This window comes from Peromyscus maniculatus, chromosome 14, assembly GCF_049852395.1.
Source record: "Peromyscus maniculatus bairdii isolate BWxNUB_F1_BW_parent chromosome 14, HU_Pman_BW_mat_3.1, whole genome shotgun sequence".
Lineage (NCBI taxonomy): Eukaryota > Metazoa > Chordata > Mammalia > Rodentia > Cricetidae > Peromyscus > Peromyscus maniculatus.
The window spans coordinates 14151688-14176665 of record NC_134865.1 but is presented as its reverse complement, the minus strand read 5'-3'; the positions used below and the strand labels follow the sequence as shown (position 1 = coordinate 14176665).

Sequence of the window (24978 nt, the reverse complement as noted above, 5' to 3'; positions counted from 1 at the left end):
CTTAACTGACTCTTTCTTTTCAGTCTTTTTCTGAAAAAATCTATTTGTTGTAGAGTATATTTTCCCCAGGATTTCTCTCTGGGGAGCAGAATCCTCTAGAAATAAACTGTCTGTACAGATACCATGAGCTGAAATAGGGGGAAATTGAAAATGATTGTGCCTTGATCTTCTCAATTTTGACTGTGAAACACTTTCCCAGTGAGCTGTTTGACTAGTGTGGAGTGTGTTTGTCATTACAGTTTCTCTGTGGGTCTGTGGGTTCTCCTGGTGTTTTCCTAGGTGTTCCTACAGCACTGTCTGTATATCCTCATCCTGTCCCTTGTCTTTCTCACTAAACCAGTATCTAAGAGCAGACCATGCCACTATGTTACCTCCTGAGTTCAGAGCACAGCCTCCAGCCACATGGGAAGGGCTAGCCTCAGAAACATCACTTCCTCTATATTTCTTACTTGATGCACCTCTGCTAGAGAAAAAGTATTAAACAAACACCAGACCTCCCAAGGCAATCTGACTTAGGGATGAACGTGCAGCCATACCGTGAGAAATGAGTCTCAGGAGATTGTATGGAATGTTCCCCAGATCCAGGTTCACCTTTCCCAGTATTAACACAGGGCTCAACCATCTTTACATTTGTCCACAAAAGATTTATTTACACAGCAAGCTTTAATGAGCAGCCACGTCTTCCCTAGAGAGCTTGTAGGATGTCAGGGCGGGGCAGGCTGCCTACAAATCTGGTCAGACACCTGTTTCCCAGTGTGTGTCCCCCTGGATGTGCTTCCCTTCACATGTTTCCTCTCTCTAGCGGACCAAACACTCTCATCTTTCCCAAGCATTTTTCTCCAGACTTGCATCACCACACCTATCAGAGCTCACACTAGGCACATGCCTTTAGCGGTGGGTGGATATGTTAAAACAACATGCTTTTTCTATTACATCGTCATTTGCCGTTGTTAGTTCTTACGTTGGATTTTTTTTTTCCCCAAACATCTTCAAGCAATCTCATGTAAGCAGAAACCGTGCCTCTTCAAGGCATACCACTTTGAAAGTCACACTCTCCCTCTCCAGTCCACGGAGGAGCCAGTCATTTCCTGCTGGTGATGGCCATCTCCCGGGTCTGGGAAGGAGTCTCCTTTCTCTCTGGCTGTTGCTGTCATTCCTTGTTAGTGTGTTCTAGTTGGCTTCCCGTTGCTGTGATGAAGCACTGACCGAAAAACAACTGAGGGGAGGAAAGGGTTTATTTTAACTTTATACATCCAGGTAACAGTCAGTCACTGGGGAAAGTCAGAACGGAACGCAAGCAGAAACCATGGGGGAACGCCGCTTACCGGTGTGGCCGCTAGCCGTGGTCAGCTACCTTCCTTAGCCAGCCTAGGTCCCCCTGCGTGGGGAATGGTGCTGCCCACAGTGGATTGAACCCTCACACACAGGCCAGCAGTCAAAACAATCTGAAACAAACACGCCCACCGGCCCATCTCATTGAGGGAATTCAGCTGAGGTCCCCTTTTCACCAGGTGACTCTAGGTTGCATCAAGTTGACGATAAAAACCTGGCCAGGACACAGTGCTTCGTAAGGGGAACAGCTTTCTCATGCAGGGCAGGAGGCCGCCATTCCAGCAGTTACTAACCTGTACATGGTGTCTCCTTCCTGATCTCCAGGCAATCTCTCTTAGTAACCTCATAGTTACCAGACAACTGAAGATCTACTCATCTGTTACTCTGTGCCTTCACTAAAAACTTTTTACACATCACCTCACCTAACCTCTAAGACAATCCCATACTGTTATTATTGTTTCCATTTCACAGATTTAAAAATATTAGGTTAAGAGAAATTCAACTGTATATTTAACGGTACTTAATTAACGTAGAACTCAACCGCATCTCTGATCACAAAGCAAGGAAACCCCAGCCTTTCTCGTCTTGAACTTATTTTAATTGACACATAGAAATTGCATGTAGTAATGGTACACATGTTTTGAACTCTGTACGTATTGTGGGGTGGCTAAATCTGGAGGAATCAACATATGCACTACCCCACAGACTTTTTTGTGAAATGATCACTTAGAATCTAATCCCTTAGAGATTTCCAGGAATATTGCATATTGTTATTTTCCATGTTGTATATCAGATCTCTTGAAGTTATTTCTTTAGTCTAACTGAAGTTATATATATATATATATCCTTGCCCAACATCAAAGGGAGATGTCAAACAGATCAGATTTTAAGGCTTATTTTGGAAATCTGGAAGCAACAAAGTTCTATAGAAATAATGTGTACAGAAAGCGGATCCTAAGAGTTACAGACAATGTCTGATGGACTGATTGAGTCAAGTGGTTCTAGATCAAAGCCACACAGGAGGCTGGCATTACATGGCTGGATCCTTTCATTCCAGGAGTCTAAATCTGAGACTGTGAAACGTCTGGTCACCATTCTGAATTTCAATGTTTGTTTCATAACATAAGACTGGAAATATGAGATGATTTTTAAAAATCTATATTAGGTTATATGCAGATAGTTTATTTGGGAAATCCGATCAATAACCATAAGGGGGCAAGAGAGACAATGGGACAAAAAGAGAAACTGGATTCCAGTTCAGTGAGCACGAGAGACCCCCTAGGGAGCTTCGAACCTGGAATGCCCCTTCAGCACTATCCCAGAAATGAGATAGGAGGGTGAGCCCTTACTTCTGCATAGAGGGAGTGATCGCCGACTTGGGCTGCCATGGGAGGAGTGTGTGCCTGTGTCCAGCTGCTCTTCTGGGAGGAAGACAGTTTCTGAAGAGGATCTCAGCTATGGTTCTTCAGCAGGCCACCCTCCTGAGAGCTGAGAGAATGAATCCTGGGTCCTAAAGGAGATCTGGGCAATTCACAAGAGCATAATTAAACATCAATATGAATACCAAACAAATGAACCAGGGCCTGAAAGCAGCATTCAGTTAAGCCAGAGAACACAGTAGTGTGGAATTCAATGCAGCCATGGCCTCCATGGAAGTGTTTGGGAAGTTCTCAGAGACATAATTGTCTATGTATGATTACCTTCTGCCTCTGAAATTGCCAGGTCAGTGAGCAAAAGGAGGCTGATTTAAATCCTATCTATTCGAAGACCCTCAGAGCAGGGCCTCTTGGGGCCGATTCAAAAGGAGCATTCTTGCTACAGCCCCCATCACATTTCCATTTCTGCCTATTCCATGAGCAGGTGGCCACTACCTGTGGCTGATAATTACAGGCTTTATGTATGCTGACGATGAAAGGATCTTGTCTGTGGTCAGGGCTGACAGGGAAGTATGCGACATATGTTTGACCCCATAAAAGAAGGGAAATTCTCCTTTTGTTACGGGCCATAGGATTTTCAAGGCTACTATCCATGGAAAATGCTTGCCATGTTCAAGGGCTAAAGGCCACACACACAATCTTTTAAGAGCCTGTCAGCACAAAGTCCATTCAGTGAAAGCCTCGGCTGTCCCCTGCAATTGGCAGGTAGAGTCCTATTATGTGGCCCCTCTTTGTAAAAGGCAAAATTTCTATAGCGACCACCATGACAATGTTTAATAGTGTACCTTTAAATTTCACTAATGTTAATGATAAAGCCAACGCTGCGGTGCGTGAACTGTGTGGGTAAAAATAGAGATTTTGATCTTTGGGGAGACATTTTCTTTTGAGGACTGGAGTAAGGCATACATTCTGACAATGGCCAAGTGAATGACAGAAAAATCCTGGGCAGGAAGGGTCACAGAAAACGCCACTGGAGCTGCAAGAAGAATTGGAACAAAGAAGTGGCCTCGACTGGTGTGATTACGTCTTCCAGCTCACCTCGTGCCTTTTCACATCCACGGGTAACCACCCAACCAACGTTTGCTTAGTTATTAAAGGCATCGAATAACATTTTATCATTGTATTGGTATTACTAGACTATTTTATTTAAGAGTCGGATGCTAATTTGTGTCAACGTGGGAACATAGAGAGTGTGTATATAACGCTATAACTGCAATTTATTTTCCTCTTTCTGATTTCCAAAATGAATGCCTGAGAACATGTCCCCAAATCGCATCTTACTTGTACAACCATGTTGTACATCTCCCATGTTGGGAGATTTAAGACAAAATTGTGAAACTGTAGAATCAGAAGTTGTCTTGGGCTTCCTGTGGCAGCCCATCTTCTGCACCCGATCGAGGAAAGTCAAGTCAAATTGGCCATAATCCTGCATTCAGGACAACGAGCTAGTCCTTCCTGTTGGCCTTTTATCCACTGGCGAAAACATGCCTGCTTACTAATATCATGTGTGCATGTTGCTTGAATTCTTTTACTGGATAAAAGGGAAGGGAAGCCTAGAAGCTTTTTGACTAAACCAGGTTTGCTATCATTTCTTCTGTCCCAGGGAAAACTCAATTTGAGATAGTGTGGACCCCCACCTTGACTTGAACTTCAGACACAGGTGATGGGTTAACCTTGACCCTGAGAAGGCTTGTTGATACGTGATCATACAGCCTGGGAGTTGCAGCGTTTCCCACCCCTGTTCTCAGAGTCCTTGCAGACCTTTGAGAGTGATGAGACTTCGGACACTCCCACTTGATTCCAACATGCTTATGGATTCTAGTGTCTCCTTGGGTCCATATTAATCAAATAATGGCAGCTATTGACAACGTGACAACATTGATACCTACTTCTGCCAAGAGTATACCATGCTTCTTCATTATGCTCTGCTGAGGCTAATCTTACAGAGCTGGCTTTCCATAGTCCACTACCCTGCATCAGTGGAAAGGACCATCAGAGGGTGCTGAGGATGAAAGGCTCTTGTAGGACAAATCTCCCATCTTTTGGGTGGTTTTTTTTTTTTTTCATTTTTGAGATGGAGGCTTGTATTAACTTGTTATTGTATTAACTTGTTATTGTATTACTTCTAGGCTCAAGTGGTCCTCTCACCTCAGCTTTCCCAGGGGTGAGTAGTATAGGCACATACCCAGTTCCCATTTTGAAAATGTAGCATTCTGAGTGCCATTAAGACCTTCAAAATAAACACCAAACTTAAGAGCACAATTCCAAAAGCAAAGCACTTGCCTAGCATGTGTGAGACCCTGGTCTTAGTCCACACCACCACACACAAAACAAAATCCAGTTTAGAAAATGCATAAGGACATGAGGACTGGGTGTAGCTTCTACCTCTGTCCTTGTTATCAAGGGTTTTGCCATGTTTGGTTTTATATTCCCTTTCCTTCCTGTTTGCTTCAGGGTTTCTGAAAAGACCTGAAGGTATATGGAAAATGGGTCCCTGAGAGGTCCTTGTGATTTGCAGCTATAAACTCTAGCCTGGACTCTTGCATACATACCCAATCAGGTATAGAGATGGGACGTTGGTGTTTGGGATTTACACTAGTTCTTAGCAGGGCTGGAGCAAAAAAGGACTAATGTGAGATGACTTTAAACACTGACATGTACTGTCTCACACTTCTGGGGATTAGAAATCTAAGATCAAGGTGTTCACAAGGTTGGTTCCTTCTGAGTGCAGCAAGGGAGAAATGGTTGCTTGCCTCTCTCCTAACTTCTGGAGTTGGCTGGCAGTCTTTGGCACCCTTGACCTGTAGGTGCATCATTCCGATCTCTACATTGATCTTCACATGCATTCTCCTTGTGCGAGTGTCTGTCTCTGTGTTCAAATTTCCCTTATCTTAAAGACAGAGTCGTATTTGACTGGCCTTCCCTTGTTTATACTTGAGCATACGCTAAAACTTTATTTCCAAATTAGGTCACATTCGTCGGTATTGAGGTTAGAGCTTCAACATCTTTCTGAAGGAACTCTTTTTACCCATATTGGGGCTTCACTTGTGAGTCCAACGAAAACCAGTAAGGGTTTTTGGACTGGCAGTAAAAGCCTTGATCTCTGCCCCACCTTCCTCTCCCACCAGGCATTTCCTCTTTTTCTAGACCTGTCCAGCTATCTGAGGGAACAGTTTACTTTGGAGTTAGGATCAGGAACCTAAGGCCTTAGGTAGAGGGAAGCATTCAATGCTGAGACTTAGGGCCATTTGCCAGGTTCTGTGTCTGTCCGGATTCTCCCAGTGTTAAGTGTTTTCCTGGGATTCTGACTCCTGGTGGAGTAGAGGAATGACTTTGGTTTTGCTACTTTACATCTAAATTTACACAAGAGACAGTATGACACAGAGTTAGTACCGAGGCTCTGTAGCTGGACTCTCGGGTCTCAAACTTCCTGGCTATGTGGCCGTGGCAACATAAGCTTTGTCCTATTTCTTCCTCTGCAAGTTTGTTACCTCAAATGCTCACAACAATAAAAATGAAAAATAACTAATGCAAAGCCGCTAAAATAGTGCCTGGGGTGCAGTAAACGTTCACTGAAGGTAGCTGACATTATTAGGTGATATTAGGGCCACCACCCTCAATTCAATGACCTAGAACTGGATCCTTGGAGAAACAGGTAGGGAAAAAGTGATAGAAGACATCAAGGTAGAGAGGAGTCCCCAAGTACTGGCGATGAAGGACACAAGTCACTGTGGGATAGATATCTACAGAAAGGATGAAAGGAAGCCAGATGTCAGGGCTCAGCAAGAAAGAAATAGATGGAGAATAACAGGGGTCCCAGCCCAGAGGCAGTGGACTCAGAGGTAGCCAAGCCAACAACCCAGGAAGACCATTCAGGACTCCTTGCATGCTTCCTCTCTGGAAACACTATGACCACAATCTTATTCTGAGCAACCTTGGGTCTCAGCAGTCATACAAGGAGGAAGACCAGTAGTGTGTGTGTGTGTGTGTGTGTGTGTGTGTGTGTGTGTGTGTGTGTGTGTGTTCTGTGTATTGTGGCATATTCAGAAGCCCAGGAAATTCTTTACCCCATTGTCCTTTTACCTGAAGTACTATCCTATATTCTGTCTATAGGGAAGTCCTCAACCTCTGAGCTTTCTCTCCACTCAAGCCAAGCCTGTGACTTTCATCAAGGACAGCTGCCAGCCTGGCAGCGGCTGCCAACGTAGATATTCTGCTTGCAAAACTCTCTGTTTGGTCGTAACTGTTTGGCTATTGCCCCAGGGCAAAGGAACAGCTCAACAAATGAGTTTAAACTATTCACTTTTCAAATATTAGGTTAAGGCTATCTAAAGTTTGATCAAGATACAGCAGATAAGGAAATCACGGCCCCTCCTAAAAATTTAGGTTATGACTCAAGTGCCCTTTTAAGAAGCATTTCAGAATGTTGACTGTACGCATTATCCCAATGCCAAGCAACCACAGCATAGCTCCATCTCGTCAGTCTCTTATGACAAGAGATGCATGCTGGTGAAACATTTGGTCACTGAAGAAATCACTCACCCTTCACTGATCCTGCCATTCCCTTGAGGGCCGCCCTATCTAGCTCTTTCCGAGGTACCACCCCAGCTCACCCTTTCCTTCTGCTCCACGTGTTGAGAAGCTAGTCCGTGCTTGCTGTTCCTGTTGCCTTGGTACTTACAGTGGTCAAAGGTTAGAGAAGCCTTAACTCCTTGTGTCCTCACTAGTCAGTTAGCACTCCTTTGGCAAGGTTGTCATTGCCTGTGGCATCTCCAAATTTACCAGCTGCGTTCAATATTTAGTCTTCCCAATTTCTTTTCTTTCTTTCTTTCTTTTTTTTTTTTTCCTTTTTTCAAGACAGGGTTTCTCTGTGTAGCTTTTGGAGCCTATCCTGGATCTCGATCTGTAGACCAGGCTGGCCTGGAACTCACAGAGATCCACCTGGCTCTGCCTCCTGAGTGCTGGGGTTAAAGGCGTGTGCCGCCGCCGCCGCCGCTGCCACCACCACCACCCAGCTTCCAATTGCTTTGTAGCATTGAATGCCAACAAAACTCTCTTCTTCCTAAGGCCCCAAACCACTGTGGCCTGCCTGTGTTCTGATAGCTCTTCCACTGGGTCCTGATTTGGCTATTTTTCCCTTTTCTTACTAAGTTCCTACTGAATAACTATGTCCTCATGTTCCTCTTGCTGCTGCCTTGGCCACTTTCTTCCTTTCCTCCTCCTCCTCCTCCTCTTCTTCCTCCTTCTGCCCCTTTTCTCCTTCTCCCTCCCCCCCCTCTATCTATCTCTCTATCTCTTTCTTCTATCTCTCTATCTCTCTCTCCATTGAACAGCAAAATCGGGCCCTCAGACCTGCAGCTGTTGAAAACACAGGTTATCCAAGACCAGGTATATTTAGCTATGAGACTTGGCAGAATCTTCTATCAGGAAAGGAGAGTGGATGTCGATTCAAACCCCCAAACAAAAGAGGCCAGCATTGGTGCAGCACCAGGACGTGGTGGATGCAGCAGAGGTTGGGCCCCAGTGCTTTTGACAGCGAGATAAAGAAGGAATCTGGTAAAGTCAGTGTGCCAGTTTGTTTGAAGCTCTTTTCTGTTGGTGGTACATAGGAGCCTTTACAGTGGGTCCTAGTCTTAGCAAAGGAATTAGCTACTTCTTACTTACTTTTGCATCAGGTTCTTATACTGGATATAATATATTGCATATTTACTGAATTGTATCTACTGCTACCTGGACAGTGAAGACTTGTAGCTCCTTCATGATTATACTTCCAATATCTACTTAAGTGCTTGGCTCATAGAAGGAGCCAAATAAATATTCACTGAAAGAGAAGTGAATATGATTTTAAATTTTAGAAATCAAGTAAGTGGAAAGTATGGTATGGAGCTCAGTGATAGGGCAAGATATGTAAGCCCTAGGTTCAATTCCCCATACCGACAAAAACTTGTTCTGTCTTTGGCTATGTCTTTGCCACATGTGGTATGCACACCTGTGATCCTAGTACTCAGGAGCCAGAAGAAGGAGGATCATTGCAAGTTCAACTCCACTGTGGTCTACATAGTGAGTTCCACGCCTACCCAAATTACATAGCAAGATCTTGTCTCAAAAACAACAAAGAAATTATATATAAACCAAAATGAAATCTCTACAGAGTACATACCACACAACCATATGCTGTTGTTAAGAGTGTTAGAATTCACTCTGAATTCCCTGTCAGTCAATGCAAAAAAAAAAAATCAGCACTAAAATTTATAAAATCTGGACAGTTTAGAAATAAAGGTCCAGCCAGGCTGTGGTGGTGCACGCCTTTAACCCCAGCACTCGGGAGGCAGAGCCAGGCAGATCTCTGTGAGTTCGAGGCCAGCCTGGGCTACAGAATGAGTCCCAGGAAAGGCACAAAGCTACACAGAGAAACTCTGTCTTGAAAAACCAAATATATATATATGAAATAAAGATCCAGATGAAATACAACTGTCACTGTTGTTGACTTAAATGTCTTCATGAATAGTCATGGAAAGTTATTGACTGGGCCATAGACAATGTCTACCAGGGCATCTGTGCAACTGTATATAGTAATAAATGTTATTGTGGACTTGAATTCAATACGTGGCCAAGAATGGCCTTGAACTGTTTTCTTACTTCTGCCCCTCAAATGCTGGGATTACAGGTATGAGCCACACCCATTCTGATAGCACTATCTTTGACAAATCTGTCAATGGATGCTAGCTAGTTGTACTCTATGAACTAAAAGTAATTCTCTGATAGGAAAACCAAAGCAGTCTCATCAAGTCCCTAGAATCCTAAAGACATGGCTTATTTAAAATATGACATTTAGAATATTTAGAACAAGATAAGATGTGTCCTAAGACACATGAATTTCCCTTATAATGTGATCTAAACGAAGAGTTTCTGGACAAGTACATTTGAGAAATAGCTACTAAGAACCAGGATCCAAAGCCCCTGGCTGGGAAGGCCACGAGCCCTAGGGGCTAAACAGCTCTAGTTGCTTCCAACATGGACATATGGTCAAAGTTCCTTCTACATATTTGTTTACCTCCACAGAGTAGTATAACCCCCAACTTTGGCTAGAGAAGCCTCTTTCTACAACAGCCATCAGCTAGGCAGAGGTTCACAGTCAGTCCAAGTGCTGAGAATAAGTGACGATCGAGTGCTCAGTCCCAAATAAGATATAAAAGTCCTACCACTGACCACCTCCCAACCCCAGTGGGACATTGTGGACTGGGGAGAATGTAAGAGTTGGAGGATGACCGGGCGGTGGTGGCGCACGCCTTTAATCCCAGCACTTGGGAGGCAGAGCCAGGTGGATCTCTATGAGTTCGAGGCCGGCCTGGACTACCAAGTGAGTCCCAGGAAAGGCGCAAAGCTACACAGAGAAACCCTGTCTCGAAAAACCAAAAAAAAAAAAAAAAAAAAAAAAAAGAGTTGGAGGATGGAGATGAATGTTGGGAAATGTTGTCTTCTGAACATGATGTGGCTGTGGTGACTGCATAAGACCTGCACAGAGATCAAGCCAGCAAGGTCAGTCAGCATTCCCACATACAGCACCGACTGGACTCTGAGGAGGCTACACAAAAAAAAGGAAAAGACATGAATCAGGGAGGGGGACTTGTTGGGGGTGTTTGGGGAGAGAAGAACAAGGGGGTGGCTGTGGATGTGATCAAGATACACTGTTTACATGTATGAAATTGTCAAGGAATAAATAGAAACTCTATTCCTTAAAAAAAATAAAGAAGGGCATTGGAGAAATGGTTCAGCAGTTAAAAGCACTTGCTAGTTCTATGGAGGACCCGGTTCAGTTCCCAGCACCCACATGGTGGCTCACGACCATCTATAAAAACAGTTCCAGGGGACTCAACACCTCCTTGGCCTCTGTGGGCAGCAGACACATACAGATATGCAGTCAGAACATTCATATAAATAAAATAATTTTTAACTTGAAAAAGAAGTGGGATGAAGCAATGAAATCATGGGTGCTCCCCTCGTGAAAAGACGAATGCTGTCTTTCAGGAGGACACCCAGTTTTGTGAGACGGCTGGACTAAACCGAACGAGAGCAGATTGTTCTGAAAGTCACCCGACTCTCACCTAGGTCTCTTGCTTCCTCTCTGCTCTGCTGTGGGCGGGTCGTCTCCCGCCATCGGTGTCATCTACTACAAGGCTCTCACCAGAAGCCAGCGTGGGCGCTGTGCCTTTGGACCCTCAGGGTCACAAGACAAATAAATCTTTGTTTTCTTGTCACACGTTCTGCAAGAGCAACACAAAGCCAGCTGGGTACACTGGCTCCCCTAGAAGTGGGCGGAATTATGGCTGTTAGTAAAATGACATCTACTGACTCTCTTAACCAAGGATTCCTCTGTAGGTTAATATGCCACTACTTCCGGCTGTTCAGTTTTCTCCTCTAAAACTTAATTATTAGATAATAAAGAAAAAAAAATCAAACCATACATTGCCCTCTTGCTGAATCAGCAAGGCGACCTTCATACCAATAATGGGACAATAGAACTTTCATGACAAGGGAAAAAAGAAATGAAGCACGTGTCCTACTACAGTACTGATTTTTAGCCACGTGGGAACCTTGTTCTGCAGGGTGTCAGAAAAAAATGAGCTATGTGAGAAAATGACAAGAAAACAATAACCAGAGACAATCCAAAACTTCTGAGCAAAATGGGATGGAGCTTTTGTTCTGGTTGGGTTTCTGCTACTGCGATCAAGGCACTGACCAAAAGCAACCTGGAGACAAAGTGTTCGTTTGGCTTACAGGTCACAGTCCATCATCAGGGAAACCATGGCAGGAGCTTAAGGCAGGAACTGAACCAGAGACATTGAGGAATCCAGATTGCTGGCTTGCTCCAAGGCTCACATTTAGCTACCTTTCTTATGTAGTCCAGGACTATCTGCCTAGGGATGGTGTTGCCCTCAAGGGCAGAACCCTCTTACATTAATTATCAATCAAGAAAATGCATTACAGGAATGCCCATGGACTAATCCAGTGGATGCGGTTTCCCTGTGGAGGGCCCCTCCTCCCAGGTGTTCCAGGTTGACAACTGAAGCTAACTAAAACTTAACCTGGGGCTGGAGAGATGGCTTAGCTGTTAAAGGCTACACTCACAACCAAAAATATAAGAAAAACTTTTCTGTTGCTGAACACCTTGAAATCTCTAAAACACTCTCTACTTTGACTTGGTGTGTCTTTAGGATTAACAAAGACAAAGCATTGTGGGCTGGGGAGGTGACTCTGTTGGTAAAGTGCATGCCATGCAAAGTGGCATTCACTTGTAATCTCTTCTGCCCCTGGAGAAGCAGAGACAGGCATATCTCTGAGACTCACTGGCCAGCCATTCTATCCTAGTCGGCAAGACCAGGGCCAACGCGAGAAACCCTGTCTCAAGAAAATAAAGTGGATATCACCTAAGCAACAACACTTGAGGAGGACCTCTGACCTCCACACATACACACACACACACACACACACACACACACACACACACACACACACACACACACACGCTTGCATATACAAGTGAATAGGTAGATAGAGCCAAACTAAAATTAAAAGATAAAGCATCGCATAAAAGCATCAGAGAAGTGAGCTTAAAGCATTTTACATTTCATCTTGGAGTTCATTATATTTTTGGCAGCAAATTTATCTTGCTAATTATGTTTTACTTACGTTGAAATTAATCTTAATTGGTGTTTCCTGTGAACACACTGAGTAGGAAGCGGGGAAAACCCGCCTGAGATTAAAAATTGACCTTGGATCATCCAAAATTCTCCGTGCATGCCCATGATGTCACCTGTCCCTGATACTCGAAGGTCCCAATTAAGATCTCTTCTCAGACCTCTCTATGGAACTATTCAGTGCCTCCCAACCCACCCTTGGAAACCTCACCTACACGCTGATGTGCTGGGTATGAACTCACCAGCTTTTCAGCCATTTTCCCCCTGCTCCTTCTCACCGAGTTCCTAGCCTCAGTAATTAGATCTTCTTCCCAGACAACTGCCCAGGCCAAAAAAATCTAGAAGTCATTATAGATCAGTGGTTCTGAACCTTCCTAATGCTGTGGGCCTTTCATACAGTTCTTCGTGTTGTGATGAGCCCCAACCATAAAATTGTTTCATTGCTACTTCGAAGCTGTAATTTTGTGACTGTTATGAATCATAATGTAAATATCTGATATGCAGGACATCTGCTAAGGGACCCTGGTGAAAGGGTTGTTTGACCCCATCCCCCAAAGGGATTGTGCCACACATGTTGAGAACCACTGCTCTAGACTCTCTATTTTTACCACCTTTCTTGAGACTAAAATCAAAATTCTTTGGGATGACATTGAAGGGCTTCCAATTCAGTCTGTTTTTTCCCAGAGAAAGCCCCTTGGGCAGTGAGGCTGCATTTCTTGCCCTTGTAGGACTGATCTTTTTATTTCTTATCTCACCCACTAAGTGCTGATAAAACGAAAAAAAAAATCTGTTCATCATGATAACCAGAAAATGTACAAGATCCTCGAAGATCCTTCGATCACCTCACGATGGACGGACCTGGATATGGTGGCGCAGACACCTCCCCCTCCCCCTTCTCTCTGAAGCGCGTTTTCTTTTTTATAGACTTTATCAGAAGATGTCACTGCTAAAGGACAATAGGAGGGAGGGGCAGGTCTTGATTCAGAGTCTCTGCAGGTCATGAGAGATGGGGAGGTCAGCAGAGTCACACAGGTAACATGGTGTGGACTCCTTCTGCCACAGTCCACCTAGTCCAAGGCAACACTGAGAGGCAGCCTTGCTTTCCCCGAGGCACAGAGAGAAAGGTCTGGGGACTGAGTAGCTGAACAACAGAGAGTGACTTCACGGGTGGGGTTAGATGTCACCTCATCTGCCTCCAAAGAGTCTGCCACGCCCAATGCACAGGCTCCCTTTTTTGTCCCATCCTGATTCTACTGATCCCAGACCCTGTAGAACCAGACAAGTTCTTTTGAAGAACTTTTTCTCATCTGTAAAATGATAGCATTCCATTACTTCAACAAATGTCTGAAATAACTTATAAAGAGAAAAATGTCTATTTTTGCTCATTGTTTTGAATGGGACTGTTTCTTTGGCTGCAACACTCATTGTTAGGAGCACATGGAAGAACAAAACTGTTCACCTCTGGACTAAGATATGAAAGAAAATAAAAAGAAGGGGCCCAGACTCCTACAAACCCCTTCAAGGGCACATCCCCTATGGCCTGAAGATGTCCCGCTTGAAGATTCTACCATCTCCCAACTTCACCAAGATGAGGATGTCTTTGACACATAAGCCTTTTAGGGAACTGTCCAAATTGAAACTGTAGGATTCTGGTATCTTTTCTATCAAAGTCCTGCTCAGTGATTAATTAGTTGTATGATACTGGGTAAGTCACTTGACATGTCTGAGGCTGGTTTTCATAATTCTAAGATTAGACCAATAAAATCCACTTCACAAACAGGAACTAATAATCAAAATGAATACTCCACATAGAAAAGACCTCACAAACTGACCACTGCTGTATGTAATTTTAAGGTTATCATTTTTATTGTTTTATTTCTCTAAACACTATAAGGGTCATGGAAGATATTTTTAGTAGTATATGTAGTTACACACTAGGCACAGCGTATTCATTAGCACTATCCTAAAATCTTATTCAACTCCAACAATTTGGTGTCACTCAAACCTTAAACCTACTTCTGCTCTATTTTGAAACTGAAGAATTATTTGAGTGATCGCCATCAAACAAGGAATTGCTCTACTTCTAAAACCCACTGATCATTTGCTTTTGATTGCAACATTTTGAAATCCTTTTCCAGGCTACAAATCAGTATTCTTTTCCTGCTCATTGCACTGTTGCAGTTTAACTATTAATAATAGCCTTAAAGCCTTGATATGGCTGTGGAGCAATCTTTCTGAGATTGTTTATTGTATGATTTCCATTAGCAGCCATTAATAGTTCTTTTCAATTCTTTGGAGACTTTGAAAGTCCCTGAAACCTGGAGATTCGTGGATTTTCCCTTTCCTACCATCTCATCTCACTGATATCTTGCAAATGTTTCTAGAATTACTCCACGGCTGTGACCCGAGCCCAGACTCCCAGATCTTCCATGTTTATATGTGGAGCAAACCCTCACATTTCCCTAGCTCAGTCTGTCCTGAAGGTAATGTGAACACATCTTAACACTGGCAGTGTCTTTGTTTTTTAAATGACAGGGGCACAAGGGGGGGGGATGCTTATTTAAGTCCCTCAAGAAAACTCTAGTTCCAAATTATGATGAATGTTACAAGGAGACAAGCGAAGGGTAGAAACAGAGAGAGAGATGGAAGCTGGCATGCTGTAGTTAGGTGGTGATGAGGAAAGATCTCTCTGAGAACTCAACTTTAACTAAGACTTTAAAAATAAGGGAATGAGCCAAAGAAAATAGATCCTGGCAGAGTCACAGGACTGGGGGGAATTGAGTGTGTTTCTAAGTGGAGATCAGCATAGCTTCAATGTTCTCCATGTCTAAAACTAGGGTCAGCACCCACCCCTACCCCAGAACACACAGAACTTGTGGGAAATAAGGAGAATGCACCCTCTTCCTATGGATGGATGCCTTTTTACAGTATAATTAAGTCACTTAGGAGTCTTCATGATGTCTCATTGTCCATAAATGTGGAAAGGTCTTAATTTGGTTCAGAGGAACATTCACACTCGGGTCCCCACCTACTTCTATAGCCTTGCCCCTTTCCATTGGCTCCCCCAAACTGATCTTTTGGGTCCCTGAATGCACTGTGCATCCATATGTCTAGGATTTACATCCTCTGTCTGCTGAGACATCCTTTCGCCCTCATTTGACTGGTTCTTCCTCACCTTTGAAACCTCAGCTTAATCATCTGTTTTCTCTGACAAAACTTTGAAAGTATGTGTGTGAAATTTGCAGACTACTCACACAAACCTCAAGGTGCTTTCATCTAATTTCGTTATGTCTTTACTTAAGATCTGTAGCTTAAGTTTTCCTGTGTCCCGCCTGGCCTGTGATCAGGACAAATCTCTCTCATCAGCCAGTCCTGCAGCCACTTGGAACCAAGTAAACACACAGAGGCTTATATTATTTATGAACTGTATGGCCATTAGCTCAGGCTTATCACTGACTAGCTCTTTCACTTAAATTAACCCCTAATTCTTATCTATGTTTAGCCATGTGACTTGGTACCTTTTCTCAGTTCTGCCTTCACATCTTGCTTCCTCTATGTCTGGCTGGCCACTCCTCACTCTACTCTTCCTCTTCCCAGCATTCCTTTAGTCTGCTTGGCCCACCTATACTTCCTGCCTGGCTACTGGCCAATCAGTGTTTTATTAAACCAGTGAACGACAGCATTATCCCACAGTGAAGATCTCTACAAAGGCAGTTTATGGTGCCTTATTATGATTACTGGTGTGGTCAATGTATTCATCAACTGTTCTTTGGCCAGTGATCTCAAACTGTTCTATAATAGGCTCATGATTTAAAACCCCTTTTAATATATAAATGGAGCACACTGTACCTTGCCATTACAATAATAAGAATGGAATCTGTATCTAAGCTCTTACTTAATCTGTGGTGGTTACAGACATACTAATAGAAGTTAAGTAGACCCCAAAGAAGGAATAATAGCATGCCTAGAGTGCCTATGTTAGTCAAGTCAATTTCAATCAATAGAAGGAAGAGAGATTAATTTTCTGATATCAGATTCCTAAACTAAGAATGAAAAGAGTTTTGACATTCATCATTTATATAGTGTGGGTACTGGCAATTAAACTTAGACCTTGGGCATGCTGAGTGTATGCTCAACCACTAAACAACATCCCCACTCTTGGTTTTCACTTTGACAGAAACCATCTGCAGTTAGAATCTGAAGAATGGAGAAATAGATGTATAATCTTTACAATCACAATCCTTCTAGAGGCCAGGCAAGATGGCTCAGTGGATTACCTGAGTTAGCACCCTGAATTCCACAGTGGAAGGAGAGAACTGAATCCTAAAGTTGTTCTCCAGATGCATGCATGTGCCTACATTCACACACACACACACACACACACACACACACACACACACACATGACCCCCCACATGCACACATATGCACATACACACACCATACACATATGGAAATAACAATAAATAAAGCTCTGCTTGACTGATATAACGCTTTATATTAATTTCCTTTCACTAGACCTTATATGTAACCAGGCACACTTTATAGAAATTAGTTTCCAGATACCTGATAGTATATTCGTATGCCTAAATCTTTTAATTTTAATCAATATGGCTTTAGATTGCTTAGGAACAAATCTGGAAGTAATAGTGGTTATGATTAAATAACAAAACAGAATAGAACAGAAATGCACTGAAGTCATGTAAATGCAAGTTAGCAGTTTATTCCTTAACAAAACCCCATGCCAGGCAGGAGAGACAATTAAGAGTATTATGCTGAAGCTGTCTTGGGTTGTGAACATGATCTGAGAAGCCTACTTCACTTTACTCTGATAGGAAACTATTCTGAAAGTAAGTTCCAGGAGTGAGTTATAAGAAATCTTCCAACCAAAATGTCAAGCTTCTTATGCTGGCTTTAACGCCACCAATGGAATGAACCCTGCTTATTTGATATATACCTTACTCGTTATGAGAAAGAACTTAGGATGATATGTGTATATCAAAAGTAACAAGATCCAAAGTAAAATAAATAAGGAAGTAGAAGCAAAGGGAAGCAACAAGCAGAGAAATAAGACACATTCCATTGCTTGCTGTGTCTTTTGTTTCAATGTTCTGTTTTGTGGGCAGATTACAGGTTTCATATACATGCTAAAGAGATGCGTTACTATTTCCACAACATGTACACCCTTGTTTTAGTTTTGCTACCTGTTGCTGTGATAAAACACCATGACAAAAGCAACTTAAAGAACTTAAGGAGCCAGGCGGTGGTGGCGCACGCCTTTAATCCCAGCACTTGAGAGGCAGAGAAAGGCGGATCTCTGTGAGTTCGAGGCCAGCCTGGGCTACCAAGTGAGTTCCAGGAAAGGCTCAAAGCTACACAGAGAAACCCTGTCTTGAAAAAAAAAAAAACAAAGAAAAAAGAAGAAGAAGAAGAAGAAGAAGAAGAAGAAGAAGAAGAAGAAGAAGAAGAAGAAGAAGAACTTAAGGAAAAAAAAGAGTTTATTTGATTCACAGCTCCAGATTACAGCTCATTATTGTGGGGACGTCAAGACTGCCAGAACTTGAAGCATCTATTCATATTAATATCCACGGCCAAGAGCAGAGAACAATGAGTGCATGCAAGCATGTTAGTACTCAGTTTATTTTCTCCACAATCCAGAATTCCCCACCTAGGGAATGGTGCCATCCACAGTGGGCAAATCTTCGTACCTCAACGTAAGGAAGACAGTCTCCCTCAGTCCAACCTAACAAGACAATTCCTCAGTGAGACTCCCTCCCCAGGAAATTCTAGATTGTTTCTAGGAGACAAAATCTAACCATCACAGTAGCCTAACTTCTTATGTTCATAACAGTCATCTTATACTTTACAAAGGTAATGAGGCAGCAAAGTTAGTGGAAAGTTAATGGAGGTTGAGAAATGCTCAGGTCAAATGTTTTTGAAACCTGTCTTAAGCTGTGGGTGTTTTCCTTAAAAATGAAAGAGATATCATGATAGAGGGAGACATCACAGAGATAGGGAGAAACCTGGTGCTAGGGAAGTTCCCAGGAATCTACAAGGATGGCCCCAGCTTAGACTACTAGTAACAATGGAGAGGGTGCCTGAGCTGGCCTACTCTGGTAATCAGATTGGTGAATGCCCTAACTGTGATCATAGACCTTTCATCCAGTAACTGATGCAAGCAGATGCAGAGATCCACAGCCAAGCACCAGGCCAAGCACCAGGAATCCAGTCTAAGAGAGAGAAGAGGGGTTCTATGAGCGAAGGAGGCCAATATCATGATGGGGAAATCTACAGAACCAAACCAGTGGGAACTCATGAACTTTAGACCAACAACTGTGGAGCCTACATGGGACTAGACTAGGTCCTCTGCATAAGAGAGACAATTGTATAGCTTGGTCTGCTTAAGGGACCCATCCCTGGTGCATGAGCTGGCTTTTTGGAGCCCAATGCCTATGGTGGGACACCTTGCACAGCCTTGGTTCAGGGGGAGAGGCTTGGACCTGCCTCATCTGAATGTACCAAGCTTTGCTGACTTCCCATGGGAGGCCTTACCTTTTTGGAGGAGGGGATGGGGGTGGGTTGGAGGGGAAGGCTGTGGGTGGGTGGGAGGAGGGATGAGAGAGGGATCTGTGGTCAGTATGTAAAATGAATAAAAAATTCTTAATAAAGAAAAAAATTCTTCCAGTTTACCAGTTATATCTGATGGATAAAGATTAAAACTGTCTGCTGTGAATGGGATATCAAAGTCACTCAGGAAAGGTTTGGAGTAAAAGTTTATGAGCAAGTCTCAAAGTACAAAAAGCTGTTGAAATCCTTTGCTAAAATCAGCAAAGCTTGAATCTTTCCTCTTCAAATTCAGAAGTGTGTTAGCACCAAGGAAACTCAGTCCAGGTCTGAGGCCCACTTTGTTACAGGATCCTACAGCAGACGTAAAGAAATGTCTTTTCTGTCTCCGAACATGAGGGCTATGTTTGGCTGAGTAACAGGAGGAGATTGCAAGGGATCACAGGAATGGAGCCGGAGAGGCAGAGCTACGCTGGTGGAGGTTTTCTGGTCGCTGCTTCTGGTTGGTGTACTTGGTCTCGCTCTCTGCTTCACTTGGCAGTGGAGTGTTGGGCTCTTCCATTCCCATGGCCCTAGGAGCGTCTAAAAGCTGACCGGGTCTCATCCCAACAGAGGAATGCAAACCATTTCCCTCATGTGAGCATCAACCCTCTGGGCTGTCTTTTACCAAAATTGAGAGGGAGGCTAAGCAGTTACTCCAAAGAAGTTACAGTGTAGCTAACGGTGTGCAATCTGGCGCAGATAACAATCTAGAGCCCTGTAAACTGAGGAGAACAGCATGGGCAGGAGAGCCCATACCTTTGTGTGAGATAAAGCTATGCACAGAAACGTTTCCTTGAGGGTAGGAACGTTGTGCCATGCTTTGGAGTAGAAGTCAGAGGAGACGGGAGCAGGGGATTCCTTTGGGGCAATAGGAACATTGCCAAGACCAGAGGGAAGATCAGACTGGGCGTTCGTCTATTGTGACACAGAACAGCTACTTCAGGGTGCACTTCAGGTCACAGTTGCGGAAGATCAACACAGAAGTGGGAAAAGCATCAGGATCTGAGCAGGGCAGGTATGGCCTAATGACGCCTAGGAATATTGCTGGCCTCTTTGGGAGAGGCAAAGGTCTACTCTAAAGAGCAATAGACTGGCCTGGTTAGGTATGCTGAAATGATTGACACCAGGAAGCCCTTGGAAACGCTCTACCACTGAGCTAAATCCCCAGCCCCGTAGTTTGAAGATGCCAACTACGATGACGGTGTTTAATGGACTGAAGAGGAGGGAGACAGTATGTAGGGCTCCAGCTCCAAGAGCGTCTCTATTTCCCAGCATTATTGACTATCTGCTTGGGCCTAAAGAAAGAGCACAGTGATTTGGGACCAAACCACAGGATTAAGCCTATCAGTCTATTGTAATAGGCTTTAACTTTTCAGTTAAAAAAAAATTGAGACACTCTACTTAACCTTTGACTTAGAAGTTATAGCTGCTTGGTTTTATCTACTACATCAAATAAGATGTTTATGCAGGGCCTCAGACTTGCTACTCTGCTAAAGCAGGACATTTATCCAGAGGTGAGAAAACGACTTCACAAAGATGGGAGTTGTGTCCATTAAGCCCTATTTTTGCTAAAGGTCAATGTGTTTCAGTTAGAAGTGGGAGTATTTTAAATAGGCCTGCTCAGCGAATTCCTCAGAAAGAGATGACTACCTAGGGTGACTTATGTCACACCGCTCATCAGGTCCTCATACCCTGGGCCAAACTAAAAGTGGTATGACTTGGGCCTCCAGTGTCGTCCTGTTTATAGGAGAGGTTCTCAGCTCTTCATGGGCATTCTAATCTTTGGGGAAGCTTTCCCCCAAAAAAAGGGGGATGTCAGATCCTTATCAGAAACTTGGAATCTCTAAAGGCAGAGTCTGAATTTGTCTGTTTATGCCCTCCCTTTAGATCTCCCAGATGAAGCTGGCACACAGCTAGAGCTGTGAGCCATTGGTTTAGATGATGAGGCTGAGATAGTTGCACATGAAAATGTTTGCACAGAAGCACACACACTTCTAGAATAGCTAGTCACGGTGGCCTTCTGTTGTTCTTACAAATAGAAGTGTCTACAGATATTCTGGGAACATTAGGCCTTCAGAATCTCTAAATTCTTAAAGGCATAATTAGATTCATTTTCAGGTTTTTTTAAACTTTAGTATCCCTTCAGTGAAATACCTTTCAAATGCCATAGCATCCTTTCTTTTCATTATTACATCTTAGGTTTATTTTGTGTGTGACTGTCTGTGTGCATGTGTGGAGGTCAAAGGACAATTTTGTGGGAATCAGTTTTCTCATCTACCACGTGGGGCTTGAACTCAGGTTATCAGGCTTGCTGGCAGGCACCCTTACCCCGGCGAGCCATCTTCCCACTCCCATCATCATGACACTCTAAGAAGACAGGATCCTAACCATGGATGAGCCTCCATTCTCTTCCTTTCTCCCCTTTGAGGACAAAACTTCATTTGCATTTTATCCTCTACCCAGCAGCAATCTCTGGACTCCATACTCTTGGTTGGTCCCTCTTCCTGGAAATGAGGAAGGGAAGCTTCTACCAAGAAGGAGGGGCAGAGGGTCTGCTGGATTTCCAGAGGTGGTCACCGTAGAAACACAAAACACAATTAGGAAGGCTGCTTCAATTAGTGATGCCTTCTTGAAGACTAGGTTTCCTGGAGTAGGTGGTTGGGGAGGGGGAAGCGAAACCGGGGCCCACACTACAAACAGAAAATATTGAGAATACTTGCAGTCTACCACCCAAGGGGCAATGGCTGTTCACTTTTGGATTATTTATTGAACATTTTCCAATGCATTAGGCTCCTTAGGGCCCAGAGCTGTGTTCACAAGATAAAGTACACAGATAAGACTGAGAGATAGGGTAGGGATAAAAATGTTCTTCAAGGAAATGGTGGTCTGCCGTGCAAAGGTTAAGAGCCTTAGGAGAACATTTCACATTCTAGCTTTTAAGTGAGTTGAAAGCACAATTCCTGAAAAAAAAAATACATCTTGAGAGAGGAAGCAGGGAAGAGCAGGCAACCCTTCTGAGAGCACATTTTCAGGAGGGGGAGGCTGTCTATTCAACAGCCAACTTAGCATCTTACACAGAACAGCACATGAGAGATGTTGCTTCGAGCGAAATTCATTTCAGTACAGTCACTCTATAATTTGGAAAAGATACTCAGAATAGAGTGCTGAAAACATCTCCAAAGTCCCAAGTTTACTCTGTAGAGGCAGATAAACATCTCAAGAGGCCCTGCACTCTGTTTTCTGGTCTTCCCTTGGCTGTGGCTCCAGAGCCATCTTAAGGAAACTCAAGGTCTTGGGGGAATGTGGTTTAGAAGCTCTAGATAAGAACTTTTTTTTGTTGTTGTTGTTTTGTTTTGTTTTTTAAGAACTTTGTTTTTTATATAGGTATGGAGACTGGGATTTAAAGGGAACGGGAATCAAGCCAAGTGCTTCCGGATGATTTGGAGGTGAGACTCGGCTGGCATGGCTCCTCTCTACTGTTCCCCAGCCCTGGGATGTTCTTCTGTTCTGGCCTGTGAGGCATCATAAACTGTGGCTCAGTCTAAGCTGGGTCTGCACCTATTTGCCCTAAATTCTTATGTAAGGTATGTGTTTTTATTTCATAGTAGTTTTTCTTTTTCTAGGGTATAAATAATAATGCAAAATGATTGCATAAGTTGGATGATACATTTAACCTTGATCCCTTCTCCACAACCGCAGTACAAGGCCACCCATCACTTTCAGAAATTTCCTGCTGTTCATGTACATGTGTGGTGGTATTTTTTTGTGTGCGTGTGAAGAACATTCAAAATAGGATCTATTCATTTAATGTATTTAAATGTTTATAATTCCATTCTGTTCACTATAGGTACAAGGTGAGTAAACTATAATTTATTCACCTTGCATAACAGAGGTCTTATTCTAATCTCACTAAGCAACTACATATATTAAGTGGGCAGAATATTCATACTGTAGATCTAGACAGTGTATGAAAAAAATATTTGATGTGTGATTAGGAGCTTACTGCAAGTTAGTACCTTCTTCCAGTCAGGGTAGTGAATACTTGAACACCGAGACAAGAGATTAAGGGTCACTGTCATAATAGCAATGCCGTACAGTCTTTCCTATGTAACAGCTCCTGTGTTGGCATTTCCTATACATGAGCAGCTGAATCTTCAGAACAACCCCATGCTGTAGATAACCTTTTTACATTTCCATTTTATGAAGAAAGATTCTGAGCACAGGCATGTATATAAATGTAGTTTAATACCACAAATACCATACATATGTGCCATATATACATAATATATACATACATATCATCCACTGAATACTTGCTATCTGCCAATTCCTTCATGCATTAATTTAATCTTCATGACAGAATTCTGTTATCAGAACCTTAGAAGGTAAATTAACTTTGTCCACAGCCACATGCTTAGTAGTAGTGTTAATATTTGAAATAGCTTGTGGGCTTTCACTGTAGCATGAATTCTCAAGCATTTTCTTCACACACTAGTTACAAAACTCCCTTTCACAAGACTTCTTTGCCTCCAGGTTATCGTTACCCACTAACACTGAGATCGTCGGTAGATGTCAGTTGTTTTATACTTTCTCGATTGTGGCCTCTGGGGCCACTTCTCTATGTTCACTTATGGCATCTCAGCATTTCCCTCTGCTGGGGAGAGCCTCTCCAAGTGGGCCACAGTCACAAGCCTCTTTAAACGTCTGACCTTTGCCCTTCCACCGCTCTTTCCTACAGCATCACAGTGGGTCAAATCATCTCCCCTGTCCATAAACAACTCCACTTGCACAGTAGAAATGCCTATTAAAATAGTGTTAGAGACCCCCTGTCGGGGAGCTCTAATAGGCTCCGCCAGGGACTAGAGGACATGACTATCACATCCATATGTGTCCTCTTACTGGGGTCAGCCTCATGGAAATAGGCACAATAATAGCTTCAGACAAAAGCTGGGGATGATATTGAACTGACTTTAAAGGGAGAAGCCTTTCTCATGGGGCCATCGTCTTCTTCACTGCCAGTAACAGTGCAGACAGAGGAATAAATAGATTTGAAGGTTTTTTTTTTTTCTCCCCTTTATTTTCAGACTGATTAATTTGTAGATGCTTTCTTAGGACTCATTTCTCCCCCCAACTAAGCTTTTACTTTGGACACTGAAACTAAAGGGTTCATCATCAAGAACAAAGTTCGCCCCTTTCATGACCAAGCGTATGGCAGCAAATAATGTTGTTATCGTGGTCTGTTGTTTAAGCAAGGCAGCCAGAGAAAGCTGGGCAGCACCAAGCACGTTGCTCAGCCTCGCTCTCATCGTGCAGCTACATGTTTATTACTGGGCCAATCAGAGGCCAGGCTGACAAAAAGGGTTTAAACCTAAAGACAACTTATTTAATCTCCAAGTTTTTCTTAAGAGGATTTGTTTTTAGCCTCAAATGATAAACGATGGTAAACAGAGCCCCTGCCGCACCTCCATTCCGGGGGGCCACACCGGCCAGTCGTGTCCGTGCCTTTCCCACATGCATCCCGTCGCTTCCGGCGGCAATGCTTGCAGGGTGAGTTGTCTTGTGTCAAAGTTTACACTCCTGTTTTAAAGCATCTCTTCAACTTTAACAGCATCAGTGGAAATCACCCCCCGTGTATGGCCTCACTGGTAATATGGCTTTTAAAATATTTAAGTCCTTCTGCTTTATACCCTTGTCATTAACTGGTAAATTACTAATTTATTTCCTATTAGAATTTATATAGTTTGCAGCAATTAAGAAGAAAGGCATAATTGCTGACGAACCCAGGGCACTATTTAAATCACTTCCTTGTTGACAACATATTTCTCTTTCCTCAAACTGAATGTCACTGAAATCTGATTTGTGCAGAACCCTTGTGGACGAGCACGCTGCACCTGTCACCTGGGCGCT

General features: G+C 43.2%; 1 pseudogene; it reads right to left on the bottom strand.

Moving 5' to 3' along the window:
* Positions 1-24377, bottom strand: part of LOC143268528 (small ribosomal subunit protein eS6-like) — a 43610-nt pseudogene extending 19233 nt beyond the window's left edge.
* Between the last annotated feature and the right edge of the window lie 601 nt (positions 24378-24978).